Source organism: Numida meleagris, chromosome 1, assembly GCF_002078875.1.
Source record: "Numida meleagris isolate 19003 breed g44 Domestic line chromosome 1, NumMel1.0, whole genome shotgun sequence".
NCBI classification, from domain to species: Eukaryota; Metazoa; Chordata; class Aves; order Galliformes; family Numididae; genus Numida; species Numida meleagris.
The window spans coordinates 171,514,982-171,540,635 of NC_034409.1; the positions used below are offsets into that span (position 1 = coordinate 171,514,982).

The 25,654-nt window shown below is 39.7% G+C and overlaps 1 long non-coding RNA gene across 2 annotated transcripts in view; it reads left to right on the forward strand.

Moving 5' to 3' along the window:
* Positions 1-25,654, forward strand: part of LOC110393937 — a 34,496-nt gene that overhangs the window by 3,884 nt on the left and 4,958 nt on the right. Inside the window, exon 1 of one of the 2 annotated variants that reach the window (XR_002435273.1) lies at positions 19,615-19,746. The exons of the other annotated variant lie outside the window; for it this stretch is intronic. This is a non-coding gene — a long non-coding RNA (uncharacterized LOC110393937). Of the gene's footprint in view, positions 1-19,614; positions 19,747-25,654 lie in introns of those variants that run through there. 2 annotated transcript variants of the gene reach the window in all.

A 25,654-nucleotide genomic window follows, 5' to 3' on the forward strand; every position in this document is an offset into this window, starting at 1 on the left:
AGTAGCAGAGGGACCAGAGTACTCTCCATAAGAAGACTTCTGTTCTGAAGCCAACAGACATTCCCATTAAGTACTTGCTCTGTTGAATTTCTAATTACTGGCAAGAATTTGTTAATATAATGATGATAAGCCATGTCATACAGACAGTGTAATCTATTAAGGAAATACCACCTCTTTGTGACTTTATTACCCTCTCCTAATAATTAATCACTGGAATAGGTTACAAAGTGACAGACTTTAATTTGAATGTAATGTTTAGATGCTTATCATCCAGACTTAAGCACTATTATAAGATTATAGCAAAGCTCCTTAATATTAATTTCTGCAAAATTCGAGTTATCTTTTCATTGCACTTTAGCCACCATCCACTACATGACTTTGGTTACATAGCAGCTATAGTTATTGTTGTATTGTGTCATTTTTATCAAGCTGGAGAAATTTTTTTAACAGTCACTTGTAAAAACATTTCACTTTTTCAGTTTGATGTCCAAACAGTAGTTCATATTTTCTATTTCATAAAAAAAACAACAACAACAACAACAACAACAAAAAAAAACCAACGCTAACACTGCAGTGAGGACTAAACTGAGTTAATGAAAAGATCTCAGCTGTGATAGCTCCAGTGGACTTGGTTAGAAAGATTGGTACAGTCACACGAAGAACACGCCCATTGTTAACTCTTAGAGAGCTCTTCTGAGAAACATCTCTGTGACAACAGTCCAGTCTGGAGTTTTCCACCTGACCCTAAACACTTAAGTTCCACAAACTCCTCCATCACAGGCCCCTGGGCTCAAATGGACAACTTAGTAAGTTCCTCTTCTTTCCCATCCCCAGCGAACTCATACCACGCACACCTTGTGTGCACAAGCATGGGAATCTAGTGGTGTTTGTTAAGTCTCTCAACAATAAATGATTTACACTGCAATGAGCACAGATTTCTCTATATTCTGTGTTAAAAATTCCAGCTTACTGGATATCTTGGATTCTCCAGGACCTCTCCATTGGCATTAGAATTGTACGTGAATTATTTCTTACAACCTTGTCACTGGACCCTCACCATCAACAAAAAAAAAATCCTTTTTCAAGTAAAGGAGCCCAAGAAATGGTGAATACACTGGTTTCTATGCAGATCTGGGCTGCTTGCAAACCCACATCAATATTTAGCCAGCAGGATCAGAAGAACTCACAGAGGTGGAAGCTAAATCCCTGGCATAAGTGCTACAATCATACATCTCCCAGTATAGCCCTGCGTTGGGGATTGGCATGCTTTGGGTGCGTTTCTTGGCTCCAGGCTGACAGCTGACTTTGAGGATGGAAAAATGAGACTCAGAGTGAGACTGGTGGGGGAAGAGCCCCAGCCTTGGATCATGCACATTGCCCAAAGCTTTTCCTGAATAATCTCCCAGAGCTGGAATAAACAGTTATTCCTATTGTATCAATAACTGCTCTATCAAGCACCTAATTCCCTCAAGAATATTCCTGAGGGGAGCCACAAGGTAATCCTGAGCAAATTAGGGCTTCTGAGTGTTGCACTGGGCACTTCGTAATCTGATTGCAGCTATTCTGTCCTGCTTGTTTTTGTAGGGTCTTAGGGTCACAAGAAAAACTGAAGTAAAGGCCAGGACAGCTGTAGCCACGCAGATGGTTTAGCCCATGCATTTGCTGCAAAACAGGAGTCTTTCTGTATTTTATTTTCATGGTTTTTAAAGACAAACACACATCCATTCTTGGTAGGAAAGACGAAAATCAATCCTCACTCCTATGGTTCATCCAGGAGTTTAGGCAGCGAAGGTTTGTGCCACATTCCCACCTAGTGAAATTGTATTTTGAACTGTGTTGGTCTCTGGAAGTAGTGAAATTTCTTCTGATAAATTCTTTACAGTACCAGGCAAAGTGTCATTGGGAATATCAATAGTCATATGTAGGAAAAAGTAGACTCGTCCAACTGGTGACCGGATCTCTAGCTATAGAACACTCCTTGTCAGGACGAGGCCTTCATCCAGGAGGCTCTCTTCCTTTGGAGCTATAGCCCTTAAATGAGCAGGGAGGGTGAGGTGAAGCCAGGGAGGTGAACCCAGGGAGGTGTGGACCCTGGGTTCACCCCTTCTGTTCACGTGGGATGCACAGGTGAATTGCTTGCGCCTGTGCTTCCTGGGGTAGCCATGCCCTGTCACCAGGTGCCCAATCATCAGTTCAGACTGTGACATAACAGTTTCCTTACAAATTGTATTGCTGAAATGATAAAACATGTATATCCAGATGCTTTAACTTGAAAATTGAGTTGAGCCTACTTCCTCAATGAAAGCTCCACAATTCAGGCTACTATAGACAATTTGGGGAAGCAGAAAAGGCAATGTCCCTTTCTCTTGACAGGTTTTAGAAGAAAATGATATGGAAGCCAGTAAGTGCTTTCTGGGGAGTTTGATCTTCGTGGAGTGGTAGGCAGACTTTGAAAGTCTGTCACAAGCTGTAGAACTGGCTGTCAGAAATTGGTTCAGTAGTCACAGTAGAAAGAGGATGACAGGGAATCAGTGGGGAAAGAATGACTAGAGGGAGGGCAAGAGGGACAAGAGGCTGAAGAGAAAAAGGTGGGGAAGGTTCATGGGGTTATGGATAAGTTGGCTGAAGGGAAGAAACTGGAGGACTAAAAATAGCCATGCAGAAAAGCTACTTTTATGATGTGAAGCAGAGGCAAATAGGCTTGTATAAAGCAAACACATACTGAGACTAGGGCAGAGTTACTCTGCCTTCTGTATCCCAACAGAAATGATTGTACAGTGGGAAGAAAGACAGAAGTGTCTGTGCGAACTCCTCCCCAGAGCTGGGACTGAAGCCCAAGAACCTTAGTGTTGACCGCTCCTCCAGTGCTGGATTCACACTCAATGCAAACTACTCCATCTCATCTTTTGCTTATCCCAGTAAAAACGATCCCTTGCTACTATCAGGTGCTCCATAATTTTAAGTAGTGGAGCTCTTTGCAGTGATTACTAAAGCTTTGCCCTGTGGGTTGCTTTTCCTCCAAAAACGTATGATTGTGATTTTCATAAATAAAATACAAGCAGCACTCATGCTGGTGTTGTCTCTGTGTTAAACACTTGACCATGGGATTTAAATTTATTTTTTGTGTGTGTATGTAATAAATATTATATGGATGTAATTAATGTCTATGGAGTTATTAATTGTCTTGTATATCCAAGAAAGTCAATTTGCTCATGGAAAGGTCAGAAAACAGGCTGCAGTGTTATTTCTTCTGCCTTGTGACTGAGCAGAAAATGTTTTGAGATTTCTGCAGATCTCATTAAGCTCCAAATTCAAATCTACATTTTAAAAAGGTGGATTTTCACAGGCAAGGCTACAAACTTTTTAATTAACCCGCACACATACGCACAGAGAAGAGAATGGGTAATGTTTATCAAACTTAATGTGATTAAAGGCCAACTTATGTTGACTTATGTTGACAACTATTATGAAATTGCTTCCATAATCCAGTCACAAATAAACTTCTGCTTACCAATCTTATTGTATGAATTCCAACCAAGGAAAAATAGGGTTTTTTCCTAATAGTAGAATCATAGAATCATAGAATTAGCTAGGTTGGAAAAGATCTACAAGATCATCCAGTCCAACCATCCACCTACCACCAATAACCCCACTAAACCATGTCTCTCAACGCTATATCTAAATGTTTCTTGAACACTCTACTCTTAGTAGATAAGAGTAGCTTTAAGACAAGTTCACCACAGCAAGTGGTGATTGAAAATAATTGTTACTTACTTGTACTATGTCCTTTCATACTGGCAATAAGCATTAATAATGAAAAAAAGTCAAAGTCAAATTTTAATACCTTTACAGATTGAGAGCCATGTGGGGAGAGTTCTCTGGAACTGAGGACACTTGGTACTTCATAGGACTACCAGACTTACCAAGAAAGAAAGATCATTCTTATTTTGATATGGGGAAACTCTTTATTTCTGTGCACACTCTCCTGCCCGGCTCCCACCTTCTTATGGCTTGCACTTCCCAAAACCTCAGTGTTCAGAATCATGAGCTGAGCTGTTGGGCTCCATGTCCATTTGTGAGTGCTGCTGGGAGCCACCTGGCCAGAAGTATAATTTCAAGAAGAGAAAAGAGAAAAGAGAGAACTTAGATCAATGAAATGGTGGAGATAGATGACAGGGGTCCTCTGCTTGAAGTACTCAACAAAAATGCCTTAACTTCAGACCTTTAAATCCTTAACCCATCTGCATAGATAGATTGAGCCAAACTGGCAGCCAAACCGTATGCAACACTGATGGTTGTTGTGGTAAGATTTCTCTTCTCTTCCTGTGCCAGCTAGGAATGTCTGTAGAACTCCCCATCCTTGGAGGCATCTGAGACAAGGTTGGATGCGACCCTGGGTGGCCTGATCTAGTGGATGGCAACCCTGCCCACAGTAGGGAGGCTGATACTAGATGATCTTTATGGTCCCTTCGAACCTAAGCCATTCTATGATTCTATGAATTTCATACAGAAGCTCAGCTAAGACTGGAGGGTACTTACAAGGCTGGGAAGGCAGAACAAGCAAGAGCAGGAGCAGGTGTAGCCAGAGCATGAAGCACCACACTGGGCTTCTCTTTCATAAACCCGAAGGATGTCACTAGAGAGGAGCAGGACGTGCCCAGGCCAGCAACAGCAGATGGCTCCAGAGGTGGTTCTGCTCTCAACACAGTCTTTGCCTCACTGGTATGTGCTGCTGACATACAGAGAGCTCTGTTTCTTCTGCTACATCTCCTAAGGACAGCATCACCTCCCCTGTCAGCCACAGCCACGGGGAAAGCTTTTCCACCCTCTGCCCATGGATAGGTACCACTCGTTCCTAGCATATGCCATGGGAACTGGAAATAGATATCATCAAGAAATTAAGACAAAAAAAATACCCACAAAAAACAACAGATAATTTCCTCTCTACAGCAAATTTACATTTGCTTGGTCACTTCACTACTGGGAATCTTCTGGGCCCCAGCTTGACCTTGGTCTCCAAGCAATTAGTCAGCAGTGAAACAGATTTGCCACTTTACAGACACCAAAGGAGGAAAATTTAGCCACCTTTGGGAAGAGCAGAAGCTCAGTCTCAGATTTGGAAATGCCAGCATTAGCCTTAGGCACCTAAATAGCTGCAGGGATCTGATCCTAAATTGCAGTTTTTTCCGCATAATAATAAATACTGCTTGAGCTTTACCCTGCAGTCATAGGGAATGGTTGTCACTGCGGCACACATGCTCGCAAGCTCCAAGAGAGCTGTGGGTTCCCAGTTACTTTTAAAAGGCCTGTCTTATAACAACACCCTAGCTTTTGAAATCCGAAGTTATTCTGCGGTAATGTATAGCTGTTTTTGAAAGTATAGTTCTTCTGTTTGCCTTGGGGTCTTTGTCAAAGAAGTCATAATACACATTTTTCTTGCAATAGTGGCATACCATGAAATTCAGTATAGTTTCCCAAGGAGAATCAGGTTAAAGATCTACTGTCTGTGGGATTTAAGTTGTACTATAATTATTATGTTAAATTTGATAACAAAGTAGATAGAAAATTAACTAGCAGTGCTTGCAAATAGAAAACAAATCAGGCTTAATTGCATTGCAGTTCCTTGGTGTCAGAACAGCAGAGTAATAACACATTTGCATTTTAGCCAAGGGAATTCACATTTCTTGTTAAAACAGCAGCTTTTTCTCCTCTGTCACGTCCTGGTTCTTCAGAGTTCCAGTCACACTGCTAGTGAGTGAACTTTGTAGCTTTGGAGCATCAATACATATTTTGAGTAAAAAAGAACTCTGTGTCAGTGAGGAAATGACTGTGAAATATTGTACCATGCAAACAAAAAAACTGTCTGGTTTTTTTTTTTTCTGAAAATGTAACATGGTGTAGAAATGATAACAAAATTCAAAACAGATTCTAAGTGGTTTACATAGCTTGTGGGTTTGTTTCCTCATATCAACTGAATATTTTTGAATGTAAATGTCCACTCTGATTTCTCCTTGATTGTTTTTGCACTACATACTCTTCATCAAGACCTAGTTGTAAAATCAGCTATGTATTTATAATTTATCAGTGCACTGAATGAACTAGATTTCTCCATTCCCGGAAATGCAGAGTGCCTTCACTCCATTGTCTCAGTGGGAGTTGTGGAAGTTCAGTGCATCAGTGAATCTCATCCTTAATGCAGTTTGAGAGAGTTTTGTCATTACCGTTAGGTGTGATTTTAATTCTTTATCCCCTTTAGAAGAACACAATAAGGTTCCAAACTCTTTTTCAAACATTGGAGAATGGTAATTTTTGCTATTATTCTTGCTAATAGGGATGCTGATATAGCAGAAGCTGATGTGAAGTCAGACAGTCACACTTTCATAAATCATTCATATAGTAAGCAGCTGGTGGTGCAAAAGTAATAGCACCCTCACTGCTACCCAGCTGATAAAGCCCTTTTGTCTTCATTGCTGAATTCCACCCAACTCTTCAGACCCTCAGATCAGATGCCTATTACCCCAGTGAAAAGGCAAAGAGAAATAAAACAACCCTGAAATACACAGCTAAAACGTCAATAATTAATATATTCATATTCCCTGCTATCTTTTATTGCAGCACAAAGCCCGAGTTGCTGTTTGAGGTCAAAATACAGAGTAGGAAATGGAGTGGGGGTGGAATGAGCCATGGGAAATTCTTAAAAACCATGCTGTTCATGCAAGCGTGACAGCTCCCAGGTGGCAGGTACTTATTGTCTCTTCTGCAGCTTGGGAGAAGCTGCACCAGCTTGGCTTTACAAGCTGGGCACAGCCAATACATATACACTCCCAGGACAAACTTATGACCCAGAAGACTCAAACACCAGCCAGCAAGAATTTAAGAGTAGATTTCCATGTCTACAGAGAAGGAAAGATGTGTTCAGCATCCACACAGAAAGGTGGGGTTAGGAGAGGATAGGTCTTCCACTCTCCTTCCCTGGACATCTTCCTGACAGCAAAGGTTTGACTGAGTGGAGAGAGAATGGACCAGTAGATACAACAACCAGAAAGTAAATAAATACGTAGGTGTGTATGAGTATCAGGAAAACAGAAACAGCAAATGGAACAAGACAGCAGTAAAACATCGGTCTTCTACTTTGTTGGATGCCTCCAAAAAAAGCAGTAACAAGACACTGTGACAATTCCTTCTTTTTCATTTGTTTGAAACGGTCAGTAATTTCAGTTAATTATACATTTTTGTCTCAAAAAAGTATGCTAGTCAAAAGATATAAAAACCCAAGGTAAATGGGTTTGCAGGAACTGTATAGGGAAGCTTCTGGGGGTTATTGAAGCAAATATTGGTACTTCAGATGTCTCTTACACTTCCTCTGAGACCTGACCCTTTTATGAAAATTGAAAGGTTCTTGTCTGTATGGAAAGCACTGACATGCAGGAAGGGAGTGAATAGGTGACCCAGAAGCTTTAGCCATTATCCCTCTTAATTTTGGCAGTGTATCAAATGAAAGGAAAATGCACACATGGAGCACTGTGGTCAACCAAACACCTCTGTAAATGAGCGGCAACGATAGCAGACACCCCTTCTGTCCCTCTCCGGCAGCTCTTTCTTTCTTCCTGTGGTTTCACATTCAGAAACTGCTGACTAAGAAATTCTCCAAAAAATCATGACCCAAAAGAAGAGGAGGAGGACAGGGAGGGGAAAGAACAGGTGATATTTGTGATTAAGAATCTCAATCACTCTAGCATAAACGATGAACTTAAGATCATTGGCAATAGAAATAGCTGACTTAACAGATGGCAGACAGCTCCTGACAGAGGAAGCCATTTTGAGAATGAGCTCAATTGGATGGTTCAGATCTGTATAAATTAACATGTTTTAAAACTGTGTATATTTTCAGGTGGATTTTTGAAATATTTTTCAGTTTTTCAGGTCCTTTCAGTGAAAAACTTGTTAGAGGTTGAGGCCCAAATTTCAGATGGTTATATGCAAGAAAGCTGGATGTACTGTCATCTGTCTTTGGGTATGAGGCAAATGCTTGCTAATGCAAGCTACACTCTGCTTCTGGTGCTCATAGTCTTAAGCGCACTTCTTTCAGAAGTCCTGTGGCTTGAACTGTTCCCAGGGGCAAACATCTGCCCATATGAAATTTTATTAGGTAAATAATTTGAATATTCGATAATTGCTCCCCTTGAAGGTATGCAGTACAATGAGAAGAAAAAAAGAAAAAGGAAATATTTAAACAATTAGTTTGCTCTCTGCTAACACTTTTCTTGAATTTTGTAGTCTGTTGTGGATTGGTGTATTTGTGCAACAGCATATCCGTTCAGTCACAGAAACTGTCTTTTCTAAGAACTGTTGTGAACACCCAAATAATTCTTCACACCAGTCTGAGGCTGTGCTTCAGCATAATTGCTCATGAGAGCTGTAAACAGATGCTGCACATTACACTGACATTTGCAACAGAAGGGTGAGCAGTGGGTTTCCATATATTATGGCGGAAATGGTGTGCTGTTCCTGTGAGATAAAGTGAAAGGAATTCAGTACAGGTAGAAGAGTATGAATGGGGCTTATTTGTTAGAAAATCTAAAGTAGAGAGTGGTCCAGGACTACTTAATTCATCATGTTTATAAAAACACCAGAGGATAGTGTGGTACAATGGTGAACCCTACTCTGCACTACTTCATGCCATGCACAGACAATCTCAAGGCTGAGAAATTCCACCAAAATGAATATGTAATGCAAAAGCAAAGCCAAACTATCTATCAAAATCCTCTAACTTCAATGAGTTGTCTCATTTCAGCACAACATCAGTATGTCATTTCAGACCAAATAAATCTTCAAAATACTCCCTTATTAAGCTTGCTTCCTGGCCTGTCCCTGTGCGTATTTGTGAGCCTTCTCATGAGCTAGATTTCCAGCTGCTCTGCAATCTATTTCTGCTGCTACAACATCCCAGGTACTCTGTTTTCTATTCTTTTTTGCCAAAGTCAAAATGGCTCGAGCTAGGTATGACAGAGCAAGAATACTGGCCTCTTGCCTGTAATTTGACATTAAGCAAAGAACATTTCTGAGTATGAAGAGACTCTTATTTCAAGGTAATTCATGTTAATTGCAGGTGATGGGCCTAATTCCCTACTGGCCTAAGGCATTCCAGTTCCATCAGCCTCAAGGCACTTTTATGCACGTCTATCAGTCATAGAAGTTATTGTGAGTTAAGTGAGGGTATTGATTTACAGCAAATGCTTTGCTCTGCAATAGATGTCTTTGTAGCTTACCCCTTATTTCATCAGTATTTAGTTTGCTTTCAAACGTAACTTTACATTTGCAAAATCTATTATGCCAAAAAATTTGTAAACATCACATAAAAACTCCAGGCCTTATACCTCTGGAAAAGGATTAAAAACTTTTTTTGAGGGTTTTACTGAAATTGAATCAGATTCTGTACTCAGATGTAGCAGAGATCCATGCATATAGGCAACGTGAATGCGGTTATGACATGGCTCACATGAGCCTGAGGTGAAAATACCTTGCTTTTTCCTTAGAGCACACATTCTGAAAGACATCCAAAGACTGCAGTTTTTAAAAGCAAGATTTATCAGAGTGAAAAAAACAATAAATAACTTCTCAATGATATACACTCAACATTGCTGGGGGAGATGGAATAAATTAAAATGCCCCTCCTCAGCAAGACCTTCCATGGGGCAGCTTCTTGTCCAGTTTTTCTTTCCAGTCCAGTAATTTTCAGCATCTTTCTGACCTCCTGTAACTGTCACACAGTATCCTCTGGCTCCCCAGGAAGCCAGAGGCACTGATTTCAGTCTGTCTTTTGCTCTTCAATCCAGTCCCTTGCTCCTCTTGAATCCTACAAGTTATCTCCTGACACCATTCCTTTCTGGAGATGCCAGTAGCTCCTCTCCTACTCCATGCAGCCCCCTGGGAGATGAATTTTCCCGGCTGCTAATGGGAAAGGCTGGTCTTCTCTCCTCTTCTCTGTGGGACCAGCTACTGGACCCTCAGTTCTGTAGTCAGGACAATATAACCAGTCATCCTACCTCCATGCTGCCTTGTTACACCTCCTAGCAAAACATAATATATGGAATATTTACAGTAAACTGTGCCCAAAACCAGTACTGCCATCTGTCATAGTTGTGAATAATGAGTCCTTCATACTTCCACAGGGTTGTACATTCAAAGATCTCCCCATAATTGCAGATATTCATAAATGTGGACACCTGGCATTTCACTGACAGCTGTATTAATCCCAGTTAGCAGATGGCAAAAATAGAGTGTGAAAATATTAAAGGTAGATTTTACCATACCTTATGACAGCTATCTAAATATAAGACACCTTGTCTACTCTTCTTAGCTAGGTTTTGTCTTTAGCCTGTAGAAAGAGACATAGATACCTCCAGAGGGCAATTTATCACACCTCATCTCTCAACCTTTGGGATGAGCTGCCCTCCGGGAATGCTCCTCTGTCTTCACTGGCTGCACAAGATCTTCAGCTATAGATGACCAATCTCACTTTCTGATGTCTAAAATTAGGTAGGATTTTTTCATACATGAGTCCTTTAAAGAACTGAATGGGGACATCAATACCACAGGATCAAAATGGCCTTAGCACCTCTTCTGTAGAGCACATGGGAACAGCACGGGTCCCAGCCACCACCTTGAGCCATGCACAGGGACAAAGCAATGTATGTTGCTTCACTTTTTGTACAGCTGCTGACAGCTGATCATGAAAGCTATAATCTTTGGTGTCTTCTTGGCAGGAGGAAGAAACAAAACTGAAGGCAACAAATCAGAGAAATTGAGTTAAAAGGAAAGAGAGAGCACTAATAGAAGCATGAAAAAGGTTCCTGGTAGCACCAAATGGGCAATCATTGAAAGCCACTTGAAAGCTTTTCTGTCTGCATGTGGAGATTTTTTATAAGGAGGATAGGTAGAGTTGGTCAGGTCAGACCTTACACCTGCCTGTGTGGAGAGAGGCATCCTCCAGCTGAACTGGCACTGGGTTAGAAGTCGGAAGATCTATATTCGGTTCCCAGCTCTGTCAGTGGCTTGAAATACCTTTGCCACAGCCTGATCCTTTCCCCTTTTTATGATTCTCTTTCCTGATTTACTAAGCAAGGATAGTTATTTCATAACCTTCCTTTATAAAATATTTTCAAATTGAGTAAAGGGAAAAACTCGCCCTCCAAGATAAAGGTTTTAAATTATGTTGCTAATATTTTTTGTTACAATCACTTGGGGAAAAAAGTTATGTTTGTTTGTTTGTTTGTTTATTTTCTGTTTTGTTTTGAGTTTCATGTTTTTAGAAATGATATGAGCCAACAGTTATACAGACAATGAATGACTAAATACATACATGTTCATATGTAGATCTTACTACCACAAGGATCTATTGCTATGTGTTAAAGCAGAATTCAGATATTCTCCAGGTGAAGTGCAAATTCCAATTGATCTATCTAGTGCCAAATTTGGACCAAATGTGAACTGTCTGGTTTGCTTCCAAGGGGGGGGCACTGCCAAGGATAACAGTTATTTTTGCACTGTGAATTTCAGTAGAATTAGAAATATCTGCTGTATAGGTAACAAAAAAATTATTGCATTTGGACCTATCTTCTCCTCTGTTCTCCCTTCAGCAATGTGCAAACATTCCTTGGCTGTTCTGTGCACGGATTTATCAAGCAGAGATTGAATGATGGGAGCATAGCACTGAGGCGGTTTCATTCATGCGGTGGGTGTGTTTGAGCAGTTGCTACGGCTCTTAATGTGTTTACCAAGTACATATTTCTCATCCTTCCAAGAAGTCTGTTTCAAAAAGAACATACCAGAGGCAGCTTCTCTGAGGCACAATAGTATCTAAGAACGTTTGTTACCCTGGGACAAAATCATTTCCCTACTGACATCAGCAGGAGTTTTACTGTCAAGAGAAAAGTCTCTACTCTCTATCTTCAGTCCTGATTTCATCTAGTTGTTTATCAGCCCACAGGATTTTCAGGCCCCTTTGCAAACCTGAGGATAAGGGAAAAAAATTATTTTGTGTTGAGTCTTGTGACAAGTCTTGAAATTGTATTACGATGTGATTTATCACTTGCCATAAGGCAGAGCAAAATACATATGAATGACTGATTTGCATCTCACCATTTTCAGGTTATTTTCCGGAAGGCTGTAATGTTGTTTCTGCCTTTTCCTGTGTACAACACTGACTAACCAGGGAATAAATAGGAGTTTTATATGGTCAGCCAGATACAAATTTAAAAACACAAAACATCAGGATGTTAAAAGTATATTTTCACATACAGTAAGGACTGCAAAGAGTGAGAAGCCGTGTGTTCCAGCAGGAATGTGGCAAGAAAGCAGCAGGCCACTTTTAATGACAAATATCTTTTTTTATATATTACCTGATATATTTTCAGTAGGTAAGGCATATGTGAGATACAACAAAGTAATATCAAGCTACTTTCACTGAGGATAAGTAGTAGAAACTTAAAGCTTGTCGCATATTAAATGAAAAGACATTCTTGAAACCACCTTTTCTCAGCTCCTACATGTGTGTCCACATCCATATTGTTACTCCTCATTAATGCTTTGAAGAGTTAGGCTATGTGGAATCATAGAATCCTTAGAGTTGGACAGGACTCTTAAAGGTCATCTGGTCCAACTCCTCTGCAGTGATCAAGGACACCTACAGCTCAATCAGATGTTCAGAGCCCAATCCAGCCTGACCTTGAGTGTCTCCCAGGACAAGGCACCCACCACCTCTCTGTGCAACCAGTGCTAATGCCTCACCACCCTTATTGTAAAAAAACTTCTTCCTTCTATCTCATCTAAAACTCACCTCTTTTAGTTTGAAACTATTTCCTCCTGTCCTATCACAATAGACTCTGTTAAAATGTCTGTCTCATTCTTTCTTATAGTCCCCTTTAGTAAGTATGGTTTCAGTGCATTCATATGCATAGGAGTTACCAGTTTAATGCAGACAAAATTTGAATTTTTAGAAATGTATGGAAATTTTCGTCATTCCATCTCTGATGATACCGGTCATTTCAGTGAGGATGATCTGCAAATTTGCAGTTACATTTAAAATAAATTATTAGAGATATGAGTCAGTGGAATCTGAAATGAATGTTATTAACTAAATGAGGATGTTTACCCTATAGTGAGATCAATAGCCTTGAACAGGCGACAACAGGATCATATCCACTTAGCTCACAGTACCTTTAGCTGCAAAACACTGCATCCAAGACTCACACAGGGCTGTTGGCTATGGCAGAGAGCATGGAGAAGATATGTGCCCTCAGGAACTGCAGACAAGCACAGTCACTACATTTCAAGGTCTACCAAATGGCTATAAATATCTGTGAATGGTAACAGAATGAGATCCCAAATTTAGGAGTCTGGATCTGAATCCCTTTCCTAGTGGGTAGCATTTATATGGGACAATATCACAGAATCAAAACCCAAGCACCATAAAATTATCAGAGCCAAGATTTCTTCCTAGAATTTCAGGAAGGATGCCAATACCTCCCTTATAAATCAAAACAAAAATACAAATTGCACAGACTATGATTGGAGTTCTTAAAAGTTTCTGAAAACCTTCCAAGAACCCAACAGGAGATGGAGAAAGCTGGATCAATTTCCATTAGATGCATATTCATTTTCAATTTTATCTAAAAATAAGCTTTTTAGCATTGCCCTCATGCTTCAAAAACTATTGAAACTAAGGTTTTTTTCTTAATATTGTGTGCCTGTCTTTGTGATGGAGTAGATAGTCATCTTATTTGCTTGAGTGAATCAAATCCTGATGTTATGGGTGCTAAGAAGTATATAACGTGGTTAAACAAGGAGTCCTTGCAGTTTTTTAACTGTAGGCAATTGTTAAATGTAGAGCATCAGTATAGAATATAAGATTAAGTTTCAGTTACTATTAATGTTTTTGGAATCTTTAAAAAAACATGGTGAAATTGCCTTTGAAGTCATGGCATTCAGAGGTTGCAAACCTGGCTGTGATGTGGAATATCTTCTAAGATATTTAATATTAAATTGAAGAGTTGGTGTGAAATAAAATCGTCAGAGGGAAGACAGTGGTTGTGGGAGGGAAGGAAGTGAGTGAGCATTTCCTTGGCCGTACCTGAGCCTGGAATGTTAGATTCAAATTAACACATGCAGTGCCTAACTTCAGTGCCTGGCAAGCTTTCAGGTTGGCCACAAGTTGCCTTTTGATTTTAAGCAGATAAGCATTATAAAATGCTGTGCTTCCATCAAGGCAAAGATGCCTGAATTGCATTTAAATACAACTGTAGCCAGAACTTTTAAAGGTGTGAATCTAATTCTTTGTAATCAAAACTCCATCACGCAGAGATTTTTAAACATCAATATTTGCTTTAAAAAATAAGCTACTGCAAAACAGGTCTTTCGAGTTCCAGAGCAGGAAAATCAACAGAAACAAAGAGAGACCATACGGCTCACTGCCTAGGAGGAAGAGAGCACACCGCAAACACTGCTTGCAAATATTGAATGAAGTACAAAGGAGCATTTTAATGAAGTCAAGCAACATCAGTGAATACTGAATTCTCTGTTTTAATTATTCTTATTGCAAAAAGATCAAACATTTAAAGAGCTGTACACAGAAACAACCATACTGGCAAACACCATGCTGTAACAAGGACTTTATATATATTAGATAAGGTAGTGCAGATATTATCAGTCCCATACAGGCATCACGATCACACCAAACCACTCATGAACAGTGTGTGAGGAAAAGCTGACTAAGTGGAGTCCAAGTTCAGACAGTATCTGTTATGACAGTGGAAATCAGCCATCAAAGTCTGTTAAAAATATGTAATAAGAGTGTTATAAACTTGGCAACTGGAGGTTTCAGTTCTCGAAGAAAGCATACGCAAATGCTGCAGTGTACACGGAATGCGTATTAGATCTTTTAGAAAAAAAAAATGTTCTGCAGTACATAGCATCTGCCGTGTTCCAGTGTGGAGAGATATTATTATGCACATCATTGGCTCCATTTCTTTCCCTGTTGTTGGCAGAGCTACATCTGTCTTAGCAACTCACAGCATTATTAGGTAAACTATGAACACCCTCCAAGGCTGTAGGCTCTCAGAGCATCAATATATCTGTCATGTTTCAAAATCATCAATTAGATGTGAAGAACTGACTCTTCTCAGCACCACAGCAGGGACCCTGCCAGCAGCTGCTTGGGGCTGGCAGCATGGTCCCCACTGCACAAGTCACTGCAGGTCACCTTCCCAGCCTGGCAGAGCAGCTTGCCCACCTTTTCTAACCACCAGCTCTGCTGGTGTAAGGGCTCCCCCTGTATCTGTCTACCCCGTAATCACACTGCAAGGAAGGCATTGCTCCAGAGACTCCTATTTGCTTTGAGAGGTGAAATATAATGGAACATCTGGTGCCATACAAATTCAGGTAGTGCTGTGGGCAAGGCAGGGGCTCGTCATGGCTCCAGATCTGCTGGTCATGGGGATGAATAGTCTCAGTTCAGAGCTTCTTACAATTCACTCACCACCAGCAGCCTTACAACAAGAGCTCAGACAAAGAATGGGCAGAAATGTACAGCGTAGATGCCTAAGGATATTTATGATAATGTCTGCAACACTTAAAGCAACTAAAGTGGTAGATTGCACCTTGTCCCAGGGGACTGCTCAAGGTAGTTCCCTACAGGCGGCAACACCCCTGCTCCTCCTGCCCTCTCTGCGGAGGCCACCGTTGCCTCCCCACAGATCTGCAGTCCCATTCTCAGATCCCAGTTCTCTCTCTTGGGGAACAGAATGCCCAGTCTCTTGGGCCTCAGGATGGAAGTCAGCAGCTCTTGGCCAGCTAAGTCTTGTATTCATCAATAATCAAAATGATGTTCCAAACAAACTGGACTGCTGTTGTCCCACTATGGTAGCAGAGATCCCTTTCTTTGGGAGTCTGTCATTGCAGTAGGTGTTTCCTGGGAAGTGGATTGTCTACAAAGGCCGATTTATCTGCTTATCATCTGAAGATTGGGTCTCTCCAGAGGCAGATACACACGACAATGGCAGCAGACAGCACACACATTCATACACACGAAACCCTTCCCCTTTGCTAACCAGGGAATATCACTGCAGTGTTTACCACTCATAAGCACAGCCAATGACATAGCTATGAAGTTGAGATTTCAAAAGGAGTCCTGGGAACCTCAGTGATTTCTGTAAACTCCTATCATATTACTGATGAAAGGAGCATACATTGTTTTCTGAGTCCAGAGGAGCCTCAGAGTATCCACGCACTTAGTAAAAAAATTTTTTGTCTTGTCAGTCAAACTGACTATATAATTCTTCTTGGATATAACAGGAGAGTAAGTTATAACTTTAATGCTGGCTTTTGTATATATGCATAACAAAATGTTGTCAGACACTCTTCCAACTCATAGAATCATCAAATCACCAAATCATAGAACGGATTGGATTGAAAGAGACCATAAGAATCATTCAGTTCCAATCCCCTGTCGTGGGGCAGGGCCATCATCCACCCCAACAGGCTGCCTAGGGACCCATCCAATCTGGCCTTGAACATCTCCAGGAATGGGGCATCCACAGATTCTTTGAGCAGCCTGTGCCTGTGCCTCACCACATTCTAATTGAAAACTTTCTTCCTAAAATCTAATTTAATCTCACCTGTTTTACTTTAAAACATCACAGATGCCAGTAGGAGCAGTATTACCCTAGAAGTTATGAGCTTTACAGTTGAATATGATGATATTTTTATAAGCAATAAGAAGAAAAATGAATGGAGCAAGGAAAATGAAGGACTGGCATTACCCCACTGATTCATTTTTAGTTATAGGAAAACATGAATTTGCACATCTGTGCAAATACTGGTAATGAGGTGAAAGCTTCAATGGTGCTCTGTCATACATTAAAAAGGCAATTGTGGGCAAGACGAGATTCTCTAGATGATTAGACTACCTGTTATAATGGCTGCAGAACTGAAATTTAGTTCTATCTGCTTCTTATGTTTGTCACCAGACATCATTGTGTTCTCACATAGAGGTTACTTCAGAGTAAAACTGAAGGATAGCATAAAAGAAAGGTTAATAAGGCCTCTTCCTTGAAGAAAAGTATATATTCTCATTATGTACTGGACTTCAGGAGAAGAATACATGCAAAAAGATAAATTTGAAAGTCATTAACCATGCTGAAAATCATAAACTAAACTCAGAATAAAATGGTAAAGTACAAGTACTCACACACAGCATGTAAATCAAATAGCTAAAAAGAAACAGCATCCAAAGTCAAAAACTTTTCCTTTGTTTGTGGAACTGCTCTGAGAACATAAGATATTTCAGCTTTCCATGATAATCAGGCCACAGAGCCCACTTACAAAAATTACCTTACTATCTGACACTTTTTGCATAGTGAGACATTCATATTGTTGAAATACACACAGCAGGAACACATTAATGAGTCTGTTGATAGTTATTAATACTGATAGATGGGTTGCTGAGCTGGATTAGGGCACATTCTTATCAGCAGGCACCACTCTAAAAAAAATTAAAAATCACAGGTATAAAATACAAACCGGAAACTTGCATTTGATTTAATCCTAGATGGAATGCTCAAAAATAGAGACATAATTAAAATCTTTGTTTTTCAGAGTGAACATGTACAATGTCCTTCACATTCATTCCTTGTGCTAAACTGTTATCCCAGAACTGAACCACTTTTATTCTAATAAAATGTAGTGGACTTAAATAATTAATTATTCTTAAAATTTGAACTTAATGAAGTTAATTTTGTGAAATTCAAGGAATCCCACAGAAGACAGCTTGATATTTATAGTTTCCACATTTGCCTTCCATTCTCTGGCATGTTTTTCCCTTGTTTTCTGCCATAAACTAGTTTATTGTCTTCTGTAGAATCCCTTTACAACAGCTGCACTGGGAAAGATTGAGACGGAAGTGAAAGTTCTGCTACATCAGGGATGCCCTGAAACTGATCTGTTTTTGCAAATTATTCTTCCTGGATGGGCACATTCAGACATTGTTTTAACCATACTTACCTCATGTTGTTGTGGGTTTTGTAACTTCATCTTGGTGACAATAATAAGTGCAAAGATTTCATGGGAATAAAAGCATATTCTGATGTTGGCTCCCAGAGACAAAGCTATAGATTTTGCTGAAGGTGACACACCAGACTTGACTGAATTATTTCGTATGAACGTATTCTCAAGTTCATAATCTGATAGAAATAGACTGCTCAAAAGCTCATCAAATTTGTCCTTTTGGATTTACATGGCCAACTATGTGCCAGATTGAAATTTTGTATGATTGAATATACTGCATATTGCATCCATCAGGAAATAAATTTAAGTAATTTGGTCCTGAAGTTATCTGACATAACTGTTTTCATAACTTCAAGAGGCCAATAACTGTAAAATCTACCAAGTGAATGGTATGTAAATACAACCTTTCTCAATCTCTTGGACAAAGGCCATTTTTAAGTGTTGCAATGTCTTTAGACAAAGGAATGTTATGACCACATTTGCAATACTTATTAACTTCCTTGAGAAGGCGTCCCACCAGGAAGAGTGCTATCATTCAAAATCTCACAAACACCATGAAAGAGTGCTAGTCTGATTGTGCATTCAAGAAGGTGCACTATATTAATACATGGACACAGAAAACAACATGTCTCAACTCTTCCTTGTCTCAGCAGAATTTACAAATGTCCAAATATGCTGCTGTCTAGAAGTGCTTTATGTTTGATAGCAAGATCAGTTTTCCTAGATGAGTTGGTTAATTTGGTTAATGACAATCTGGAATGTTCTCTGCTCTGCTGGAAAGCAGAAGAGGTACATTACTCTTTTGCACTTTACTGTAATGGTTTTTTTGCTAGACTCGGCTCTTATATGCTACCTAAACTCACTGACAATGCCTACACTGATAAATAAAAGAGGACTGGGAGCTGAATGAGCTCTCACCCTCTAATGTCTTGGTCCTGCGTGTCTTGCACCAGTGATGCTCTGTATAAGATTACTCAAGAGTAAACATGTCTTGGGCAGAGAGAGTTGTTGTAAGCCATAACACTGGGGAGTGAGATATAACAAATAATCAGTGAACTGTTGGGGCGACTATGCCTGCTGCACAGTCAGACACAGTTACAAAGAATGAGGGAGACAACTGTATTATTTTTCAATGACTGTTTTACCTGTCTCTGTTTATGTGCTTGATACTTTTTTTTGACTGCATGAATTTAAATCTTGCGCATCTGTTAGGAGGAGTACTCACTTTAGTCAAATAGAAGTTATTGAACTCACTACAAGGATAAATGGATGAAATTAAAGGGCCTCTGATATATATAAGATGAGAGTAGCTCCTCTAATGGTCCCTTCTGGGCTTAAACTTTATGAATCTATGTTTCATTTCCTGCTTGCTCAGTGATAGAGATAAGATATCTCCAGGGAAAATACCAAGAGTCCTTCAGAGAACAATGGGCAAGCTATCAATCTAGAAGTGCCTACCTACCTGGTTCAGGCTCAGGTTAACAAGCTTATTGTCCCACTTCTATGACTTGAGATCAAAGCACACCCATCTCTTAAAAAACCTTCCCAGAGAGAAGTGGAGAGCAAAGCTACTTGGGGAAGGGCAACATGTGTGGAGAGTGAGGCAGTAACTGCAGGAGATCCTGTTCACCTCAGTCCAAACAGCACGGATGCCCAAACAAAACAAAACATTATAAAATCTATAAGGTAAGCCAAGGTGTGAGCAAATTTCCATGCTATTTTAACTCTGTTAAAAGTAATAAGCTGTCCTTTAGAAGGTTGTTGGGAGTCACTATTAGCAGCATCTGCTTGGATCTCCAGAGGCCAAGCCCAATTGGATCAGTCAGAAACAAGAAGCCAGTGCTCATAAAAAGAGTGTTTGAAACAGTCAGACCAAAAGCAGCTAAACTGCATTGTTTCAGTGAGGACCTAAAGAGCCAAAGTGACCCAAAGCTTGTTAACTTGCAATTGAAACATTCAAAGGCTGCAAAGAGCATACGAAAATTAGTTTTACCAGTGCCTTCCCAAGTCGCAGGGAAAGGCTGATCAATGTGCTTAGAGATTTCCTACCCTATTCCCTGTCATCATGACTCACAATACATTGCAACCCATTTGGTCCTACTGTTTCACAGTGTACCACTTCTTTAAATAGTTGAGCCCATCTGGAAACCAGACCTAGGGTCTAAATATTGATATCAGGAGGTGAGGTTATGTTCATGCCTTTGCTGGAAGAGGGTCTACAGTGTGGTATGATGCCATCTACCATATTCTGTCTTCTCATAAACAGAGAGAAAAGTGCTTGCAACACCCAAATTAAATGTCCAAGATACATGTTATCCAAGATATATAGGCTAAGTACCTAACTAGTGTACATACTGACAATACTTCAATGCAGTAACATGGCATTCAGCACAGATTATAATCTTTTCCTGGATCTTGGATGCTTATAATTACTAATCAAGTCCACTGTTACCAAGACACGAGTGAGTTAATTTACAGCTAGCTCAAGTATACCTAGATTAGCTGCCAAAATCTTTTATTAAATCATAGATAACACACAAACCATCATTGCCTCTCCTGTGATTTCACACGTGGATTCAAAAGCCATTTGGGTGATCTTTCTGGAAAGTGAGCACAGGCAAACACTTTCTCTTCCTGATATGCTGTTTCTTCATACATATTTTTGCCCTTCCCCATGGAAAAAATATACAGGTCCCATGCTATCTTCTTTAATTTTGTCAGTGGCCAGTCCTGCAATTGAACTTTCACCTGGAGCCATTCTGCATCTCCCTCTTCTCTTGTTCCTTAGGAAACAGCAGTGAGACATAGCCTCAAAAGTAAAGCCTCAGTAGCCTCCACAAGCTCACAGTGGCTGGTTCCTTTCATCATAGTGTACATGAGCCATCCTCCCTTTAAAGAGTGCAAGTTAGTAAAAAGCTGTACTTTTTAAGCAGTAAAACTTTTTGTAGCATTTGCAGGGATGCCTGCCAAGCTGGGTTATACTGATATGTCAGCAGCTCTGTTATGAGAGCAGGCTGTGGATATTTCAGTTCAAAGGTCACAATATCCTGCCAAAAAATGAGAGATAAACTTACATTATGTGTGGAGTGTCTTTGAACAACCTATCTATAAAAGAGAATGGAGGCAGAGAGTGTGCTAGGTAAGTACTGCCAAAGTAAATGAACTTTTATTTAACCTTTGCCAGGATAGTTCAAGAGGCGGGGACTGCCTATGGGTGTAACAGGGCAACTTGAGCAGGTCCTTGCTTCCATCCAACTTTGTACCATTGCTTCACAATTCCATCTACGGGGTTCCAGTTATGCCTACAATGTACTGATGGCCTCCAGTATGGCTGTGGGTAGTTAAATAACACCATCTCCAGTGTCAAGATTAGATCATTCAACCCTTTCAGGCCCATAGAAGTACCAGCTTTTTATAATTTTTGCCCAGCATTTCCACAGATGATTCATTTGTATGAGTAGTGTGAGCCAAAATTAAGTTCAAATTCAGCACTTATATCAATAGTGTAGGAGGTTGGGGATTTTTTAGGATCCTGTCTAAGTGATGTCTTATGTAGTTTGGAAAGGATGAATTTTTAAGCGTTTAATGTAGCTCTCATCTATCTTAGCTACAACCTATCCCTAAACCACCACCCTCGTCTTTAGTATGCAGCACTGCTTAGGTTTCTTACAGCCCAAATGCTGACAGTTATGCTCAGCCAGTGAGGGAAAAAAGAGACAGAACCATTTTACTTATATAACCAGTTGTCACTTAAAGATGTTGAAAATTGTCTTGCATACCTTGCATACCTTTCAGAAAACTCATAATCTCATACATATGTACACTGATAAAATGGGATTCATTTTTGATAATTACAGTATGAAAGGAAACCTTCATGTGATTACAAATGAATAATAAAGAGACGGTTTATTTAATTCATTAAAATATTCACTTCCCATTGTCAGTTCAGTTCTAAATGCGGGCATCTTCCAAGCTACCAAGTGACTAAGAAAGCAGAGCTGCTGGTGGAGGATTAATCACTATGTTGTGATGTGTTTCTGTACATGCCTTATGGATAGAACCCTGTGGGTTGAGATAAACTGCATGTTGCTGACACACTCTTCAGCATGAATATGTGTGAAGTGAGTGAATATATTTGGGTCTTCTTTTGTCATTATCCACAGGGCTTGGGAATAATCTCTGATACTGGTTTTGTCATAGTATAATGCTACCAGCTACATTGGAATGGCTTAATTCCAGTGTGAGCTTTAATTTGCTTATGTCTGTTTTGGCCAATAGTCAGAGACCTTCAGATAATAGGACACCTGGATTGGGAGGCTGTCTCTGAGGACGCAGCTCTGGAGTTCACAGTCTCAGCCCTGTCTTTGCCTTCATCCAGGAACCTGATCTCACATCTCCTTGCATTACCTGCAGAACCCCCAAATTAATGCTAGAACTATATTTCTGCATGAAAGTACCATGACACAGGATTGATCAGGTTATCCTTTTTCATAGTAAAATATGTCAGGACTATTTTGTAGCATTTCCTCTGACTCATTCTTTTAGATAGAAGAATGTCCGTGTTTTTAATGGCAAAGAGGGTCCACTCTGCCTTCAAGGTGTCCAGCACCAGACAGAGCTCCCTACCTTGGTTGTGTGCAGGAGCTGTATAATGTGGCAGTCTTCCAGACAAGATCTTTCTCTTCCAGTTCTTCCTACTTCTCCTCTCAAATGCAGCACTGCTCCTACACCATGGCTTTAGTGCAATGCTCAGTGCATCATTCCAACAGGAGCTACAGTTCAGCAATAGTATAACTCAAATACAGATAATGTTGAATGCTGATTACATCTTCCTTCTCTGGACATCAAGGCATTTAATAGTCAATTCAGATCTTACTTCACCCACAAGTAGAGCACAATTACAGTGCAGGATTACTCTGAACTCTAAGCCTGGAACTATAGTTCTCTATTCTCTCAGTAACTCCTAACAGCAATATGATGGATAAGAATAGTTTTGTTGTTCCCAAATGGCACTCTTGAAAATTAAGTCTGAGGTACAACCATGAATTTGACTTTTTTGCTGTTTTTGCAGTAGAAAGAGTAGTACAAATTTGTCAGGACATTACTAGGCCTGAGTTATCCTGCCTACTTTAGCGGCTTCACCCAGGGTGTTAGGGACTCTTCTTTGTTTTTTGCAATGCTAGAAATGCAGTGTATGACAAGCACTAGCACTTCATATACAAGAGGGAATCCACATTACACTCATTTATCTGTGCTGCCTCAGAGGAGTTAACACCAGAAACATGTTTTTTTTCCTTTCAAACACAAGCAGATGCAATTATGAATACATGTACAAAATTGATATGTGAAGTAAGATTGTGCTAGCATTACTTTCCAGGGTTGAATAATCCACTAAGTGATTTAGTCAGAGTCACATGCAGCATGTGAAATAGAATCCCCAATTTCCAGAATCTCAGTTTGGCATTTTTATCATGCAATACCTCTACTAATAGATTATGGCTGCTGGTTTTGTGTTGTTACTGGTTATTAACAAAGGTGTCTGGACATCTCAGCTATATTTGAAATGCCAAAATGACACTGAGACGAAAGAAATCAGTTTGATCAGATTAATGTGGGGTTCAAGTCAATATAGATGTGGCTGACTTTTTTTTTTTTTTTTTTGAAAGAATGACGTGAAAGAAAATAATTTCTGGTAAATTACCATATTTTAGAATTTTATATCTACAAAACAATAATCACTGTTTTCTGCTCCCGTTCCTAAAACAAAATATTTATTTCTTGTCATCTTGACCACTTCAGTGCATTTAAAGTAAATAATTTTTTGAGGAAATCTCATGTCTAACGTTCATTGATGAAATGGATTTAATATGAAGACCCAGATACATGACTCATAAGTCCTTTTCAAAATTATTTTGATGGAAACCCTCTATTGTTATATCCATCACAAAGAACTTAAATGTGGAGTAGGAACTGAAGGCATTGATCTCTCAGGCTAGGCCAGATAATTGAACTGAAGGGATTTTATTATTTGTGCTGTGGTTGATAATTTACTCTAAAGTTCTAAGTGAATCTGATGATCTATACACGGTCCTGTAGGGCTGTGGTTCGTCATTATGTCAATACAAAGTACTACACATTGCCTCAATGGAATCCAAAATGTCTGTTCTTCAGATAAGAGATAGATCATAGCACATTAGGACACAATCCAATGTTGTCATGAGTGTTATTTCAAAGTCTTGAGGGTATTGTAACTTGGATTTCTTTTTCACTGGACCTGTTAATGCTTTTCAGGCACAAAATAAGCCTTCTTTCCGCACTCCTTTGGTTTGGATATCATCAGCCTACCTTTAAACTATTGGCAGTGAACTCCAGCATTCCTGCTGGGAGGAAAATAGATGCCACTGATATCAAAGGCAGTACGCAACTCTGGCTCCGGACTGGAGATTTTATGATGTAGGTTTGCATGTTAGCAAATGGAGATCTGGAAGTCTTAAAACAAAGAGCTGTTTATGAAAACTTTTATAACGTAAAATATGTGCATGCATTTTTTGTTCTATGAAAGCTTGCTTTTTTAAATCTTATTCATTTATTGATTGTCAACTGTGAAAATCTGTCCCTGCACATTTAAGTCACAGACAGACTACACAGTGGTAGTCCAGCTTTCATGTACACGCTAGTAGTTTATCTATTAGGTTGATAACATGAATAAGTATGGAGCAACTGCAGTTACAAGATGAAAGATTTCATTTTTGTCATTGCTGTTGAAATTACACAGACATACTGCAAAGGCAACTAATTACTTATTTGCTAGCATGTCTACTTTTAGTCTTGTGCAATGTGTCTTGGTCTATCCAGCATACCTCCAGTATTACTCTGGGTGTTATTCTCCAGCCCATATCTTTTACAGATTATTCTAACTTGTCACTTGCTATGAAAAGACGTCTTTTAATACAACCAGTCTACCTATTCACGCAGATCACAGTTGGCCTGAGTTCTGAAGAAACAAGCAGGAAAGAAGAGGCAGACAAGCTGAAAATGCTGAAGGGGAAGAGAAAAGTCCTGAGAGAACATGTTTAAAACTGTCTGTTAACCTAGATATTGCTTCCCTCAGACTCTGTAGTGGCTGGCCCACATTGAAATTTCATTTTCTAACACAGAGGATTAACTGAAAAGAACTTCTTAATAGAAAATGGAAGTTTTACATTTGAAAGCTGAAGGAGAAGTGCATAATTAAAAATAACCTGACCTGGTGTAGATGAGAATATGCAAAAAAAAAAAATCACCGAATGGGCTCAGAATTTTTATGAAGACAACCACAGCATATCCACAATACTGCTATCTACTAAATCCTAGAGTGCTTGGCATATGTTTTTTTCTGACCTTCTTCAGGGTTTTGGAGCATACTTTCCTCCTTCATCATCAATAATTTTTTTTTCAAAATGACAATCTTACTATCCTCAAAAACAAAACAGAGTTTCACTGACACAGCCAGCTGTAGTACAGGAAAGATTAATTGCATGAGTGCTGGGTTTAGAGGCAATGTGGGCATATCATTCATGTCAGGACTAAGGCAGATTTAGATTTCCAAACATGA